The sequence below is a fragment of the Neophocaena asiaeorientalis genome, unplaced genomic scaffold (genome assembly GCF_003031525.2).
Source record: "Neophocaena asiaeorientalis asiaeorientalis breed wild unplaced genomic scaffold, Neophocaena_asiaeorientalis_V1.1 scaffold606, whole genome shotgun sequence".
Lineage (NCBI taxonomy): Eukaryota > Metazoa > Chordata > Mammalia > Artiodactyla > Phocoenidae > Neophocaena > Neophocaena asiaeorientalis.
In genome coordinates, this window is record NW_020173687.1 from 11,153,661 (window position 1) to 11,168,620 (window position 14,960).

Genomic DNA, 14,960 nt, shown 5'->3' on the forward strand with positions numbered 1-14,960 from the left:
TTACCAGCCATTTACTTATTGGGCACCAAGCACGTGATGAGGTTGGTGAAAATGTATCATCTCTTCTGGACCCAGGTTATACTTCCATAAAAGGTTTACCTTTTAAAAAGTATAACAGAAAAAAAGAAGGAGGGAAAAGACACATTGGCACACAGGTTGAAGTAATGCACAGACAAAGGTCTGGAAGTTTGCACCCCAAAATCATAAAACTGTCCTGGGAGGGTGAGGAAGGGGCTGGCCCTCGGGCAGGTGGTCCAAGATGGACTTCAGCCTCATCAGAAATGTTTTCACATTTTAAGAGAATTAATGCATGTACAGTATTACTAGCATCATTTGAAATCACAATTTAATCATGAAAAAGGCAAAAAGACAGGTCGGCCAGGGAATCAGAGAGCAACTTGTATCTATTGAACAACTACTGTGTGCTCCAGGGGCACCCGGTTAGGCCCACCAAGTCCTAATCTTCCCAAGTTTCACCTTAGATCAGCCAGTGATGGAAGCTGGGAACCAGAAGACTGGGTTCCTCTCGTCTCCCTGTGGCCTTACACAAAGTCTTTCTTCCCACTTCCCAGGTGAGGAAACTGGGGTCAGCAAGGTCAGTGATGGGGACAGCTACACTCAAAGAATGTTCCTGAACGTCTAAGGAGAAACTCAGTGCTTGCTGACCTCGCTGCATGCCACAGCACCAGCTAAGTGCAAATGTGGAGACCCTCGTTCTGAAATCACTAGGAATCTCAAGACGCAATAGCAGAGCATTAAACCTAGCCCGGGGCCCTTCTGAGCACAGGGCCCTGTGCACCTGCCCAGGCTGCAGGCCCGTGAAGCCCGTGCTGGTCTTGTCTTAGCTTACCAAAAACTTTTTCAAAACTCAGAGTGGGAATTAAGCGAGTTTTCTGAGTAACCTTCAGGCAGTCTGAAAGCTCCTTTCTCCAGAGCTTTCCATTCCATGCCAGCCGTCTTAACATGCTGGTATTCGTAAGGCCTAAGGGCAACATGGGCTCCCCCTTTCCCACAAATAGCAATAACACCACCACCAAGAGCAGCTACTATTATTGGGTACTTAGTACGCACAGGTATTGTGTCGAGATGTGCACACATTTAACTCCTCGAGTCTGCTCAACAGTGCTGTTAGCTAGATGCTCTCATGGACATAAAGTGAGGAGCCGCTCAGCCCAGGTTACCTAATCAGATGGGGGCAGTGCTGGGATTCGTACCCAAGCCTGTGGGGCTACAGAGCTCACGTGCTGGCTCAGGAAGGAAGGCAAAGGCCGGTGGGAGGCGGGCGGAGATTGGCAGAGCTGCCCCAGGCCAGGGAATGAGGCTCCAGGGATGGGAGTTGCAGGCGGGGCTGCCCTCTGTCCCACTGCCTCCCCTCCCCACTTGGAGCCCTGAGCTCTGGGCTGGAATGGCCTTTGCCAGGCAGTGGTTTCATCATCCCCTGCCAGGCCCTGGGGAACCTCTGGGAGCCTGGCACGGCTGTCCAGCCCACTGAGTCCAGGCCAGAGCACTGGGTAAGGAGCACACTCTGGAGTCACCCAGACCCAGGTTCAAATCCTGCCTCTGCCACCCACCAGCTGTGGGACCTCAGGCAAGGTAATCCCCTTCTCTGAGCTCTTGTGTCTTTTTGGTTTTTCCTTTTGAACCTGAGGTACAAAAGGCCAAGTTATCCAAGCTGATTCTTCAATTCACAGTGTTGTCATCATTGCCCACGCAAGGCTCCTCTCTGGTTTTATTTATTCCCCTTAACCCCACTCTCCACTCCCTGCCCACCTCATTCTCATGTGTTCAATGTGTATCTTTAATTTTTGGTAATTATTTTACTTTTATTCACTTATGTAGGACAAAGTTCAGGAAAGGAACTTATCTCAATGAATTTTTACCTCAATGAATTTTTACCCCAGTGCCTATTTATATATGTATAAATCCATGTGACCACCACCCAGATCAAGACATAGAACTTTTGCAGCAGCCCATAAGGCTCCCTTATGTCCCTTCCCAGGCAATAACTCTACACCCAAAAGGAACTGCTACTGTGACTTCTAGATTTGTTCTCAAACTTCGTATCAGAGGAATCACACGGTACGTGGTCTTTTGGGTTTAGCTTCTTTCCCTCCGCATAATGCTTTTAAGATTCATCCACAACGTGCATGAATCAGTCGCTTACTCCATGTTATTGCTGAACAGTATTCCATTTATAGATGGACTACAATTTGTTGATCTTCTCACTTGCTGAAAGACATTTGAGCTGTTTCCAGTTTGGGGCTATTGTAAATAAAACTGCTGAGAACATGCTTACAGGTCTTTTTGCGGACACGTATTTTCATTTCTCTTAGGTACATTGAAGGTCAGACTTTTTATTTGTTTTTCTAATTTATTTTGGTGTCGCTTTTGAACTTACAGAAAAAATTACAAGAGTTACAGGAACTGTTCATCCAGGATACAGAATATCCTTCACCCAGATTGTTTATATTTTTTCCCACTTACTTCATCACTTCCCCTCTATTTATATTTCTCTCTTATCCTGAATTATTTGAGAGTCAGTTGTAGACCTGATGTCCTTTTATTCCTAAACCCTCCAGCCTGTATCTCCTGAGCCCCCATTACACACCTGGTACTATTATCAAATTCAGGACACTTAGCATCGATGCAGCACTACTATCGAATCCATACACCAATTCGATATTCCATAATCGTCCCCATAAAGGTCTTTACGATTTTTTTCTGGTCCAGGATCACCCTTAGCTTCCCTCAGTCGTATGTAGACTCCTTCAACAGTTCCTCAGCCTCCCCTGGATTTTCTTGTCCTGCGTTTGAGGATGACACGCTAGCTATTTTGCAATATGTCCTTCACTCTGGATTTGTCTGATGATTCCTCCTAGTTAGATTCAGGTTATGCATCTTTGCAGGGATATAATACAAGCGATGCTGTATTCTTCCTGCGTGTCCTGTCAAGTGGCACACAATTGTGATTTGTCCTATTGCTGGAAAATAGGGATAATAAAAGCTCCCACCTCCTAGAGCTGTTACAAGGATTAAATGACACAACCTAAGGCCTGCTTTTGTAATTATTATCTCTCCTGCATTTGGAGGGAGGGCCAGGCATGGGGCCAAAGAACAAACACACAGCTGTCCCCACCCAGACCTGTCTCCTGGGCCCTAACCCTCACCCTGCCTCCTAGAACTTGCAACCAAGATGCACAGAGAGACAGGGGTAGGCAGAAGCCCAGAATTCTAGTCAGACCAGACTGGAGGCCCCTTCGTGCTGTCTCAGCTTGATCCCATGAGGGATGGGGACCCGAGGCCCTGAGAGTACAGAGTACAGTCCCCAGTGTCACCCAGCGAGCCAGTGGGGACTCAGCCCAGCCGCTGCATCCTCCACACCAGGGGTTTTCAACCCAGGGGGATTTTTCCCCCCAAAGGACACTTGGCAATGTCTGGAGACATTTTTGGTTGTCACAGCTGGGGGCAGTGATGCTACTGGCATCTAGTGAGTAGAGGCCAGGGATGCTGCAATGCCCAAGAGCCCCACAACAAAGAATGATCCTGCCCCACACGCCAATAGTGCCAAGGTTGAGAAACCCTGGTCCACACTGAACTAATGACAGCAGGCACCAGATGAGCCCTGGCCAACTTATGTTGCCTACTTTCTCCCAGGACCCAACTGGCTGCAAAGAAAAGGCAGTTTGGACCTTCAGCAACGTCTAGGGCTTAAAAAGAGGAGTCCCCATTGCACAAATGGGGGTTTGCTGCCTCAGTCTCTCTTTTCCTGAGTCCACAAGGGTTCAGATCAGTGCTGTTGGAGAGGGTTTGAGGATGTACAACCTCTGGGGAGCTGGGTGGTAGGAGCTTACAGGGGCATCAGGAGCCCTGGCCTGGAAATGCAGGGGGCGGGGAATCTTAAACCACCTGTGGCAGCTGGGATTGCTGGGTAGGAGTGGTTACACCCTGAGAGTATGTCTTCATTTCTGGCCTCTGATTTTTCATTTTTTTATTTTTTTTATTTTTGGCTGCGTCGGGTCTTCGTTGCTGCAAACGGGCTTTCTCTAGTTGCAGCGAGCGGGGGCTACTCTTCGTTGCAGTGCGCGGGCTTCTCATCGCAGTGGCTTCTCTTGCTGTGGAGCACAGGCTCTAGGCACGCGGGCTCAGTAGTTGTGGCTTGCAGGCTCTAGAGCGCAGGCTCAGTAGTTGTGGCGCACGGGCTTCGTTGCTCTACGGCATGTGGGATCTTCCCAGACCAGGGCTCAAACCTGTGTTCCCTGCGTTGGCAGGCAGATTCTTAACCACTGCACCACCAGAGAAGCCCTGGGCTCTGATTTTATAGAACTGAGGCTCCAGGTGGTTCTAGTTCTGGGCAGAGAGAGACAACTAACACTGACATGTAGCAGATTCTCAGTAAACAATTTGTAGGCAAAATGAATTGTGATAATAATTGATATTTATTGAATATTTACTATGTGCCAGGCACTGCTCTAAGCATTTCACTTGTATCATCTTACTTAATCTCACCACACCTATGAGGTAGGTACTATTACTGCCATCCCCATTTTGCAGAAGAAAAAACCGAGGTACAGAGAAGCTAAGGCACTTGCCCAAAGTCACAAGCTGTTAAGAGGAACATGAATGGATGAATGAATGAATGAAATGAAATGAAATGAATACCAGTCCCCATCTATATTAGCGTTTTTCCTTCAAACATTACTGAATCAAAAGTCTGGTTACAACTCTTCTTGGGGCATAACAACCCCAGTCCCACCCCCTGACTCCCTGGTCCTCTCCAGAGGGAGAGGTCAGCCCCTCTCCCTCTCACTGCCTTAAGGGATTGTGTCCCCAAACCTGAGCCTGAGGTAGAGACTTACACCATAAAGGCCTAGGGACCCTATTTTAATGGGACCCTTTTGTTTATCAAGGGCTTATTTTCCACCAAGCTCCATGCTACACAACAGTCAGGAATGTGAGAGACCCATTACACAGGCGAGGAAACTGAGGCTTAGAAGGGGAGGTCATTTATTCCAGGTCAAACATCTAAGTGACAAACACCTAGTGACCCACACCCATCTGACTCGTGAGCCCCACAGGGAGACAGAAGGAACAAAGGGCGATGAGGAAAAACTGACATTGGCAGGGGGATCATGAACAATCAAGCTCATCCCTCGATCATAGTCTCCCCCAAACTCCATCTCAGTCTCCGGACAACCTAACCTACACAGAGACACATTCAATGACATCATTACAGTGTTTGTGGCTGAGGGAACTTGGAGGCCACATCAGTGTCCATCATAAGGGGAAAAGTACATTAAAATGGGGCAGATACATCAGAGGAATGTTATGCATCAGAGAAAAAAGCAATGAAGAGCAGCATGGAGACATCTCTAAGACATAGTCTTCCAGGAATGGATCTGATGTGGTTGTCCCTTACAGTATTGCCTGAGCTAGAAAAAGGTTGGAAACAACTTAAATGTCCATCAAAAGGGGACTGGTTCAATGATTATGGTACATCGGTGCAATGGAATATTGTGGGATCACTGAAAAGACTGAGGCAGCTCTACAGCAGCACTGATATGAACAACCTCCAAGATACACTGTTCAATGAAGAAAGCAAAGTACAGACCATGATGGAAAGCGCCACAATGTGACATATGTAAATATCGTGTGCGTGTGCTCCACCTCACACAGACAATCTGAAACAAGAAAAACTGCTGGGAACTGCACTGACCTCTGGGGAAGGGAACTGAGAGTGTGAGGGCTGAAGTGAGAGGGAGACCAACTTTTCACTGCAACCCTTTCATACCTTTTGGAATTTTGAACAATGAGCATATATTATATATTTGAATTAAATAAATTTAAAAGAAAAATGCAGAGAGGCCATGGGGGAGTTCAACTGAAACCATCCACAAGAGAGGTGACATAGTGTGGGGATCACAGGAGGGTAAGGAGGGCGTCCAACTGGGGAGGGGGGCCAAGGGTGTGTGTACAGAGACAGAAAATTGGTTACACGCAGGGGACTGTCAAATAAGTAAATATATTGAGGATAATGCGAGCCAATTTTCTCACTGTTGAAAAGAGAGTTCCTAATATGGAAAGAGAGAAAATCAGGATAAATGTTGTGGTGATGGACTGGAACTAGAGTTATCAGCTGTAAACTCATAGTCTTCTAAATAGATGATAATGATGAAGATAGATAGATAGACAGATAGATAGATGCATAAATAATATGGATGTAAATATACGTCTATATACATATACACACACACACACACACACACACACACACACACACAGCCCTAAGAGAGCCTGGGAATAGGGACACCTCAGCAGCAATGAGCACACTTCCTGCCAAGACCTTGGCTTCTAAATACTGTTCTCTACTAAAAGGAGCCCGGGCTCCTAGGAGAAATGGCTAATTCCAGGGCTGGAGCAGGCAAAGCACTAGCTGAACCTGGAACACCTCCTGCCAGAAGGTAAGAGAAGTGCTCAAAGAACGATGGTGACATGTCAGAAGGACAAAGAAGCTCAAAAAAATAAATTAATCATTGAAAGTTTGATGAGGAACGGGATATTTACATGGTTTCAAAGTACCTCCACTCAAACAGTTATGAATTGCAAAGGGGAAAAAAGTAACTTTATAGATGTGAATTCCCCCAGATATCTCTTCAATCAAGTGATCAAAGTGAACATCACCATCCTCACCACAAGGAAAAAAAATTTTGTAACCATGTGAGGTGATGGATGTTCACTGAACTTATTGTGGTAATCATTTCATTATATATACATGTATCAAATCATTCTGTTGTACATCTTAAACTTATATGATGTTATACATCAATTATTTCTCAGTAAGACTGGGGAAGGGGGAGTAAACACCATCAACACTAGGACAAAGAGAAGAGCACAGCATCACTTCTGTGATTTATATGCCTGACCTGAACACGCATGACCTGAATCTAACCACAAGGAAACAACAGGCAAACCAGGTGAGGGACATGCTACAAAATAGCTGGCCTGTCATCCTCAGAAGTGTCAAGGTCATGAAAATCAAGGAAAGACTGAGGAACTGTTCTAGATTAAAGGAAGCTAAAGAGACATGGCAACTAACTACAGCATGTGATTCTGAACTGGATCCTTTCACTGGACATTATTAGGGCAACTGGTGAAACTTGAATGGGTCTGAGTACACCGCAGTAATGTAGAATGTTAATTTCCTGATTTTGATGGTTATATTGTGGTTATATAGAAAATATCCTGTTTGTAGGAACTATATACCAAAGTATCAGGGGGTGATCAGGCAACAGGGTCAGGTCAACAATTGATTCTCAAATAATTCAGGAAAAAAATGTTCTTTGTACCATATTGGTAACTTTTCTATAAATTTGAGATCTTTTACAAAATAAAAACTGCTAGGGGCTTCCCTGGTGGCGCAGTGGTTGAGAGTCCACCTGCCGATGCAGGGGACACGGGTTCGTGCCCCGGTCCGGGAGGATCCCACATGTCGCGGAGCGGCTGGGCCCGTGAGCCATGGCCACTGAGCCTGCACGTCCGGAGCCTGTGCTCCGCAACAGGAGAGGCCACAACAGTGAAAGGCCCGCGTACCGCAAAAAAAAAAATAATAATAATTAAAAAAAAACAAAAAAACCTGCTAGAGACTGAATGTTTATGTCCTCCAAAATTCATGTGTGGAAATAACTCAATGTGAGGGTATTTGGAGGTAGGGTCTTTGGGAAGTGATTAGGTCCCATTAGGAATGGGATTAGTTCCCTTATAAAGAGACTCCAGAGAGCTCCCTTGCCCTTTCTGCCATGTGAGGACACGGCATCTATGAATCAGGAAGCAGGACCTCACCAGACACCAAATCTGATGGCAATTTGATCTTGAACTTCTCAGCATCCACAACTGTGAGAGATAAATTTCTGTTGTCTATAAGTCACTCAGTCTATGGTATTCTGTTATGGCAACCAGACTGACCAAGAAAGAAAGTTTTTTTCAAACAGAAAAAAAGTAAGAAACGGAATAAGATCTAGGATTGAATATGATTAACAGGAATTAAACACATACTCATAGCATTTCCTATGACTCAGTAAGGCACTCCTAGGTATATGCCCCACTGAAATATGCACATATGTTCACCAAAGACATGTATTCTAGAACGCTCACTGCAGCCCCAATTTTAAGACCTAAAAGCTAGAAACAACCTAAATGTCCCTCAGCAATAAAATGGGTAAATGTATTGTGGTATATCCATACAGTGGAATTCTGTTCAGTAACAAAAAGGGACAACGCTGATACACACAGAAACTTGGATCAATGCTGCAGTTACAATATTGAATACAAGAAGTCAGATACAAGAGGATGCCTATTGTGTGATTCCATTTGTGTAAAGTGCAGAAATAGGCAAAATTAGTGTTTGCGGTTAGAAATCAGGATAATGATCACCCTTAGGTGGGGGCTCTGAAATGGTCTGTGTTTGGATCTGGAAGCTGGGTACACGCATGGGTCCACACGGGGAAAATCCATTGAGCTGTATACCTATGCTGTGTGCACTTTCCTGTATATGGATATTTCACTGGGAAGAAAAGACATAAAACGATGAGATGCATAAATAAGGATAGACATTAACCACATTGGGGTGAGGGCTATGAGAAGTGGGGTGGAATGGATGTGGGGAGCCAGGATGAAGGCAGAGAATAAAACGCAATGCAGACCTTGAAAGGACTGACAGCAATCTCGTCCTAAGAACCGGGAAGCGTGATTAGTTACTGCTCTACACCTGAGTTTCAAGATGCAAGGAAGAAACGGGTCCCCATCATCTGTATGTCCCTCATCAACCCACGAGAGATTCAGCAAGGTGAGCTTGATGACCAGCCCCATTCGGCATGAGAGGACTGAGGCCTGGCTTGGGTAAAGCAGCCCAGGCAGCCCCAACTCCTACCCCAGTTCTCTCTCCTTCACAGCCTACTGACCCCCCACCCACCAGTTTCTCTGAGGAGCCATCTTCCTCCCTGGCCACCTCCAACCTCCAGGGCTCCAAGGGCTGGGGCCTGTGAGGCAGGAACCTGGTGACAGCTGTAAAAATAAAAACTCACCTGCCCACAGGTGTGTGGGAGTCTGTAGGAGTCTCTGGCCTACAGACTCACCTCGCAGAGATCCCAGCTGGGCAGGCCCCAGGCAGGCTGGCCAAGTGCCTCCCAAGCACCAGTAGGCCAAGGGCTCAGCAGAGCAGAGGAGTTATTTGGGGTGGTGTGGGGTATCTGGTCCCAGCGCAGCTGTCAACACGCTCTGTGAGCTGCAGCAGGGGCTGACCGCCTCTGTTTTCAAACTGAGGGCCTCCTTGGTGGAGCACATATGGAAAGTGCGGAACAGGATTTGAGCTCACTGGGGTTAGCAGAAGAGATTCTGTCCATTCCAAGCACCTGATTCAAGCCTGCCCTAACAGGCACTGAGATTCAGTCTCAGAGGAGACACCTGAGGACAGGCAGAAAACTTTCATGACAGATATCTTCATGCATTACTTCTGTAATTAAAATGAATTGAAAGAAATCCTTCCACCACATCTGATGGGAATTATTCTTCCTAAGCAAAGAGCAAGCCCCTCGTTTTGAGCTTATGTGCAATTGTATCAGTAGAACATTCTCAGACAAGGAAGCACTGGGGCATCACCAAGAAACGCAGGTCACAAAATAGCTCACATAGGTTGATTCTGTTTTGGCAAATACATCAGTTAGAAATAGATTCAGCTGCCAGTAACAGGAAGCCAAAATGTCAGAGACCTCAATAAGCACAGATTTATTTTCCTATCATGTAAACTAGTCCAGAGCAAGGAAGACGAGGACTGGTATTGCTGTTCCATCACCATCAAGAACCCAAATGCCTCTTATCTTTTGGTTTCACCACTCTCTCCATGTTTCAATGTCTGCCTAATGTTCAAAATGGTCCTTGAAGCTCCAGCCATCACATTCCAGGCAGGAAGCAGAAAGAGTGGGGACTGGGGGGATTGCAGAGGAAGGAGGCAAAAGGGAATGTATCTCACAGCTGAGTCAGCCCATTTTAAGGAACGTTCCTGGAAACCTCACCTACGACCTCTATTTATATCTTATTGGTCACCCCTAGCTGCAAGAGAAGCTGGGAAATGTAGTCTTAGTAGGGCACTTGCCCCCAACAATAGAGAGGTCCCATTGTTAAGGAGGAAAGGGGGATGGTGTGTGAGTATCAAACAGACGTTAGCTACCCTGAAGAAAAAGTACACATAGAACAAAAATTCTGGAAGGAAATAACTGCTGCATACAGAGGTCTCTCTCTCTCTACAATCACCCTGCATGAATTAACCTGTCAAAACTCTACCAAACACTATAAAGAATTTTACTCTCTTCTTGTTACAGATGGGGAAACTGAGACACAGCGAGATACAGTCACTTGCCCCGAACCACACAGCCAGGAAATGGTAACTTCAGAACTAGAATACAGGCAGCCAATTCTTCTAGCATCTGAGCTCTCAACCCACCAAGATGCTAATGACGTTATTAATAACAATGATGATGGCTAATTCTTACTGTGTGCTGGCACTGGTCGAAATATGTTGCATGGATTAACTCATTTAATCCTCACAACAACTTTATGAGGCAGGTACGATCATTATTCCATTTCAGAAACAAGGACATTAAGGCACAGAAGAAACGTGAACTGACTTGCCCAAGGCCACACAGCAAGTGTTAACAGGGTTTATTTCTGGGTAGTAGAATTATGGGTGCTTTTTATTCCCTTCTTTTATTGATACTCTGTATTATTTAACCATCCCACCATGATCGTACACTACTTAGGAAATCAAATAAAAAGAAAACACCCCTCCTGGAGTCCAGCCTCCTGCCTTCCCCCTAGCCACCTACTACCCCACCCAGAGGCCTCAGGGAGGCCTGGCCCCGCCTCCCTTCCCAGCCTCCCCTCTCCCCTCCTCAGTGCCCTCTCCCCTGCAGTCCCCGCTTCCCAAAGAACTCTCCCTCTCTTGGCTCCCAGCCTTTGCTCCTCCCTTACCCGTATCCTGGCATGCCCTTCCCCTCATTCCTGCCTGGTGAACAGCTCCCTATGGCTCCAGGCCCTGGGTCAGAGGATCCTCACCCACAAGGTCTCCTGGGCCCAGGCAGGCAGGCTCCTTCCGCTCTTCACCCACTGCACTTTGCCTAATCCAGAGGCCGAAGGACATGTTTCATCCCATCGATAAACTTGTCAAGGGCTTTCTGGGTGCCAAGCCCTGGCAGGGACACCTGCTCATTCATCCTCATAACCACCTCTCTGAGCCTCACCCTGGCCTCCATGGCCCTGCAAGAAAGACCCTGCACCCCTCTGTCCTCCTTTCCCCACTCGACCCCTGGCTGCCTCTACTCTAGCCATACTGGCTCCTCACTCTTCCCCTGACACACTGACCTTGGTCCTGTCTCAGGGCCTTTGCACCTGCTGCTCCTTCTGCCTGGAATGCTCTCTAAACACTCTCCCCAGTCACCCTCTACCACTTTCTCCAAGGCCTTAATACAGTCTGAAATTAGCCTGCTAATCCATCATCCATCTCCCCCAGCAGGATGTCAGCCTCAGGGATACAGGGACTGTCTTGGGCTCACTTGACGCTAGCTGAATATGTAAATGGAAGCTGGTACTGCTCTTTGTTCATGGGTGGGGAAGCCCAGGCCCAAATTTGTCAAGAATCTTGCTGGAGGTCACCCAGCAAATAAGGGGCAAAACTCAGAGGTGTTTTTTTCCCCTGCCTCTTACTCAAAGATGGGCCAAAGAGTGCAAAACTGAGGTTTGCCCACCTGTTCCCCCACATGCAGTAACTAGCCGACAGGAAAGTGGCTTCGCCTGGGTCCAGACAGACATGGATTCAAATCCCAACTTTTCTGCTTTCTGGGAAAGTGATGTCCCTTCTCAGAGCCTTAGGTCTCCACTCTTTGAAACGGGACTCCTACTTCTTGTTCTCAGAGGGCACCTGGGAGGGGCTCAAACTCCAACCCCCAATTCCCCAGCCCACCCTGGCCTGCCTCACCCCCTGCACATGGCTTCGGTCAATACAAGGTTGAAAACCCCCAAGGAGGGGCGGCCAGCCGGCCAGCCAGCTGGGGCCTCTGGGGCTCCATCACTAGTCACCCAGGTGGTCAGCCAGGCCGAGAAAGGACTAAGGGGGTGGGGGGCAGGAGAGGAAAGCAGAGCAGATGAGAGGTTTGGGGCCATGGAGGGGGAGGCAGGAGGAGAAGGCCTCGTGCTAGTCACTCACCAGTCGTTGGGCCAGTGCCTTCATCTCTCTGTGCCTCAGTTTCCCCAACTAGGGAAGGAGGATGATAAACAGCGTCCGAGTCATTGGATTATCACAAGGATAAAAGGCACGTAAGGCACACACGGTAACACCTGGCGTAGAGTGTGTGCTCAGGAAACCGAGGCTCTTCCCCCCTCACACCTCACCTGGCTCAGGCCTCTGCTCAGACGCCACCCACTAGGAGAGGCCTTCTTGGACCTCCCCACCCCTCCCTGCCCTACTTTCCTTCCCTCAGAGCCCTCGTCCTCACCTGTCATTACTTTGTTCTAGTTACTAGATACTGTCTGTCTCTCCCCATAAGTTGTCACCTCCATCTTGGTCACCACATGTCCCTAGCACCCAGCATAGGGCCTGACACAGAGCAGGTGCTCAATAAATGTTTACTGAATAAGTAAAAAAAAGAAAAAACTGGACAAATAAATATCTCAGAAACAAGGACAAAACAGTCCCAGGGAGGTCTAGACATGCTTTGGGTGGAGGAGGACACACTCTTTAGGTATTTAGACGGGTAAGTCCCGCTTCTCTTTCCTACCCACAAATTCCACCATTCTTAGCTGTGCAACCTTAGACAGGTCACTTCCCCTCTCTGAGCCTGCTGGCTTGGCAGGAAAATGCCAGCAACAAAAGCCATGGCCTCCAAGAGCACACGGCCCGGCACCCGGCAGTGTCTCCAGCTTTCATTTCTGACACCCACTTCTATGCTTGGTAAGATCACCAGGCTGTGGGGCAACTACACAAGATTATGAGGTGTAAATGTGTTGTCAACTCTCCTGTCCTGAGCAAACATTGGTTGGGCTTCCCAGCTAGCCTCAGTGGTCAACCCCACTAAATGGGTCTGTGGTTAACATGACCAGCCTTCCTGGGCAGTTGGAAGAAACCAGCAAATCCATCTATGCCAAGGTCTAGGCGTGCTATTTTGCACATCATAAACACTGAACTTGCATCCACTATTATTCCTGTTCCTCAAGGCATGTCCCTGGCCTCCTCGTGCTTCACCCCATCCAGCTCTCTTTCTTGTTTCCCAGCTTTTGAACGGACTGGCCCCTCCTCCCTGCAAGCCTTTAGCTCTCCTAGCCTAGTGATCCATAGGGTAGGTGTCCCCCCATTTATGACATGAGTTCCTCAAGTCCTTTGGGCACAGCTCTGGCCACAGTGCTCCCACAGGCCACCAGGACCACCATCAGAGCCCTCAACCTGTTAACTAGTTCTCCAAGCCCTCCTCAGGGGTAGTCAGATGGGATTGGGTTCAAACTCCCTTAATGTTGCTTCCAAACTGTGAAACCATAAGCAAGTCACTTAACTCTGGCACTTGGGGTGCCTAAGCCCGGGGTGGGGCAAGGAGCCCTCCAGGAAGGGCCCAAGATTTGGGGTGGGGGCTGGGATGACCAGCCAGGCTCTCAGCCCTAAGCTTTCCCCAGAGACTTGGGAGTCGGACTTAGCTTCCTAACTGGCTCCACCCTTGCTCTACCTGAGCACTAACCCCGCTACTGTAGGCCTCAGTTCACTTTTGTAAAACCAGTGTAGCACCTTCCCTGGGTGCTTATTCAGATTATAGGGAGGGTGTGAGTGTGTAAAGAGCTGCACTCAACACTTGTTCTCAGGCAGCACTCAGGAAGGGAGAGGCTGGGGGTCACTCTTTGACCAGGCTGCTCCCCTCTCACCACCTCTGCGTCCTCTGGTGACAAAAATGGGTGAGCAGCACGCATCAGCCAGCTCTCCATGACCAAAGGAGTGGGGATTAGAGGTTCGTTCCTAAATGGCAACTCGCCCCCCACCAAAAGACTGAGCTACCTCCTTCCCTAGGTCCAGCCCCCAGGCTCTGCCCTTCAGCAGGTAAATCCTAGAGGCAGTTGAGCCGATGTGCTCATGCTGACACTGGACTGACTTGGAGGTTCCAGGTTCCCATCAGTCATCAGGCCGCTCAGGATAAGACCTGTCCGGGGCCACACTGGAGGCGCAGGACCAAAGTGAGGTTATTTGTGCCCAGTGCTCTGTACAGCCCTCAGGCCACGAGCAGGAGACACTAGGGTTAGAGGGATGGTGTTTGCCTTGATCCTCAGCTCCATAACGGTGGGGGCTGAGTGTCTCTGTTTCCCATATCCTGGCCTCCCACAGGGAAGGAACATCCAGGCCTCCAAAGGGAAAGGGAGGGCAAAAGCATTTCCCCTTCTCAAACCACAAAATCAGCAGCTGCTCCCAAGATCCCAGGCTGCCCCAGGCCCTCAGCAAACTAAGCTATGAAGCCCCCATTCCACCCTCCCTCTACCCCCGAATTCCTAGAGCAGGGGGCCCCCAAACCAGTTTCTCACCCTTTTGCATTTGACAGCCAAAAGGCTGTTCCACAGCTCTAAAAGCAGGCCTTGTAATGGTAGCAACCTCTCCAAAGGTTGCTGTGAGGTTTAAATGAGATGGGGCAGGTCCAGGGTTTACTGGACACTGGCCCCTGGCAAGCGCTGGCCATGCTCGCGCTGCGCTTTAGACTCAAGTGCCAAATGCCAGGAGCCTCCCAGAGAAAAATAATAACAAGAGCAAATGCTTATATAACACCTCCTGCGTGCCAGGCACCGTGGGACACTGTACGTGTATCCACCAACCCCTCCGTCTACATCCTCAACTCTCAGGAATGCTGTCCAGGGCTGGAATAGGGGTGGAGGTGCAGTGCAAACGGGTG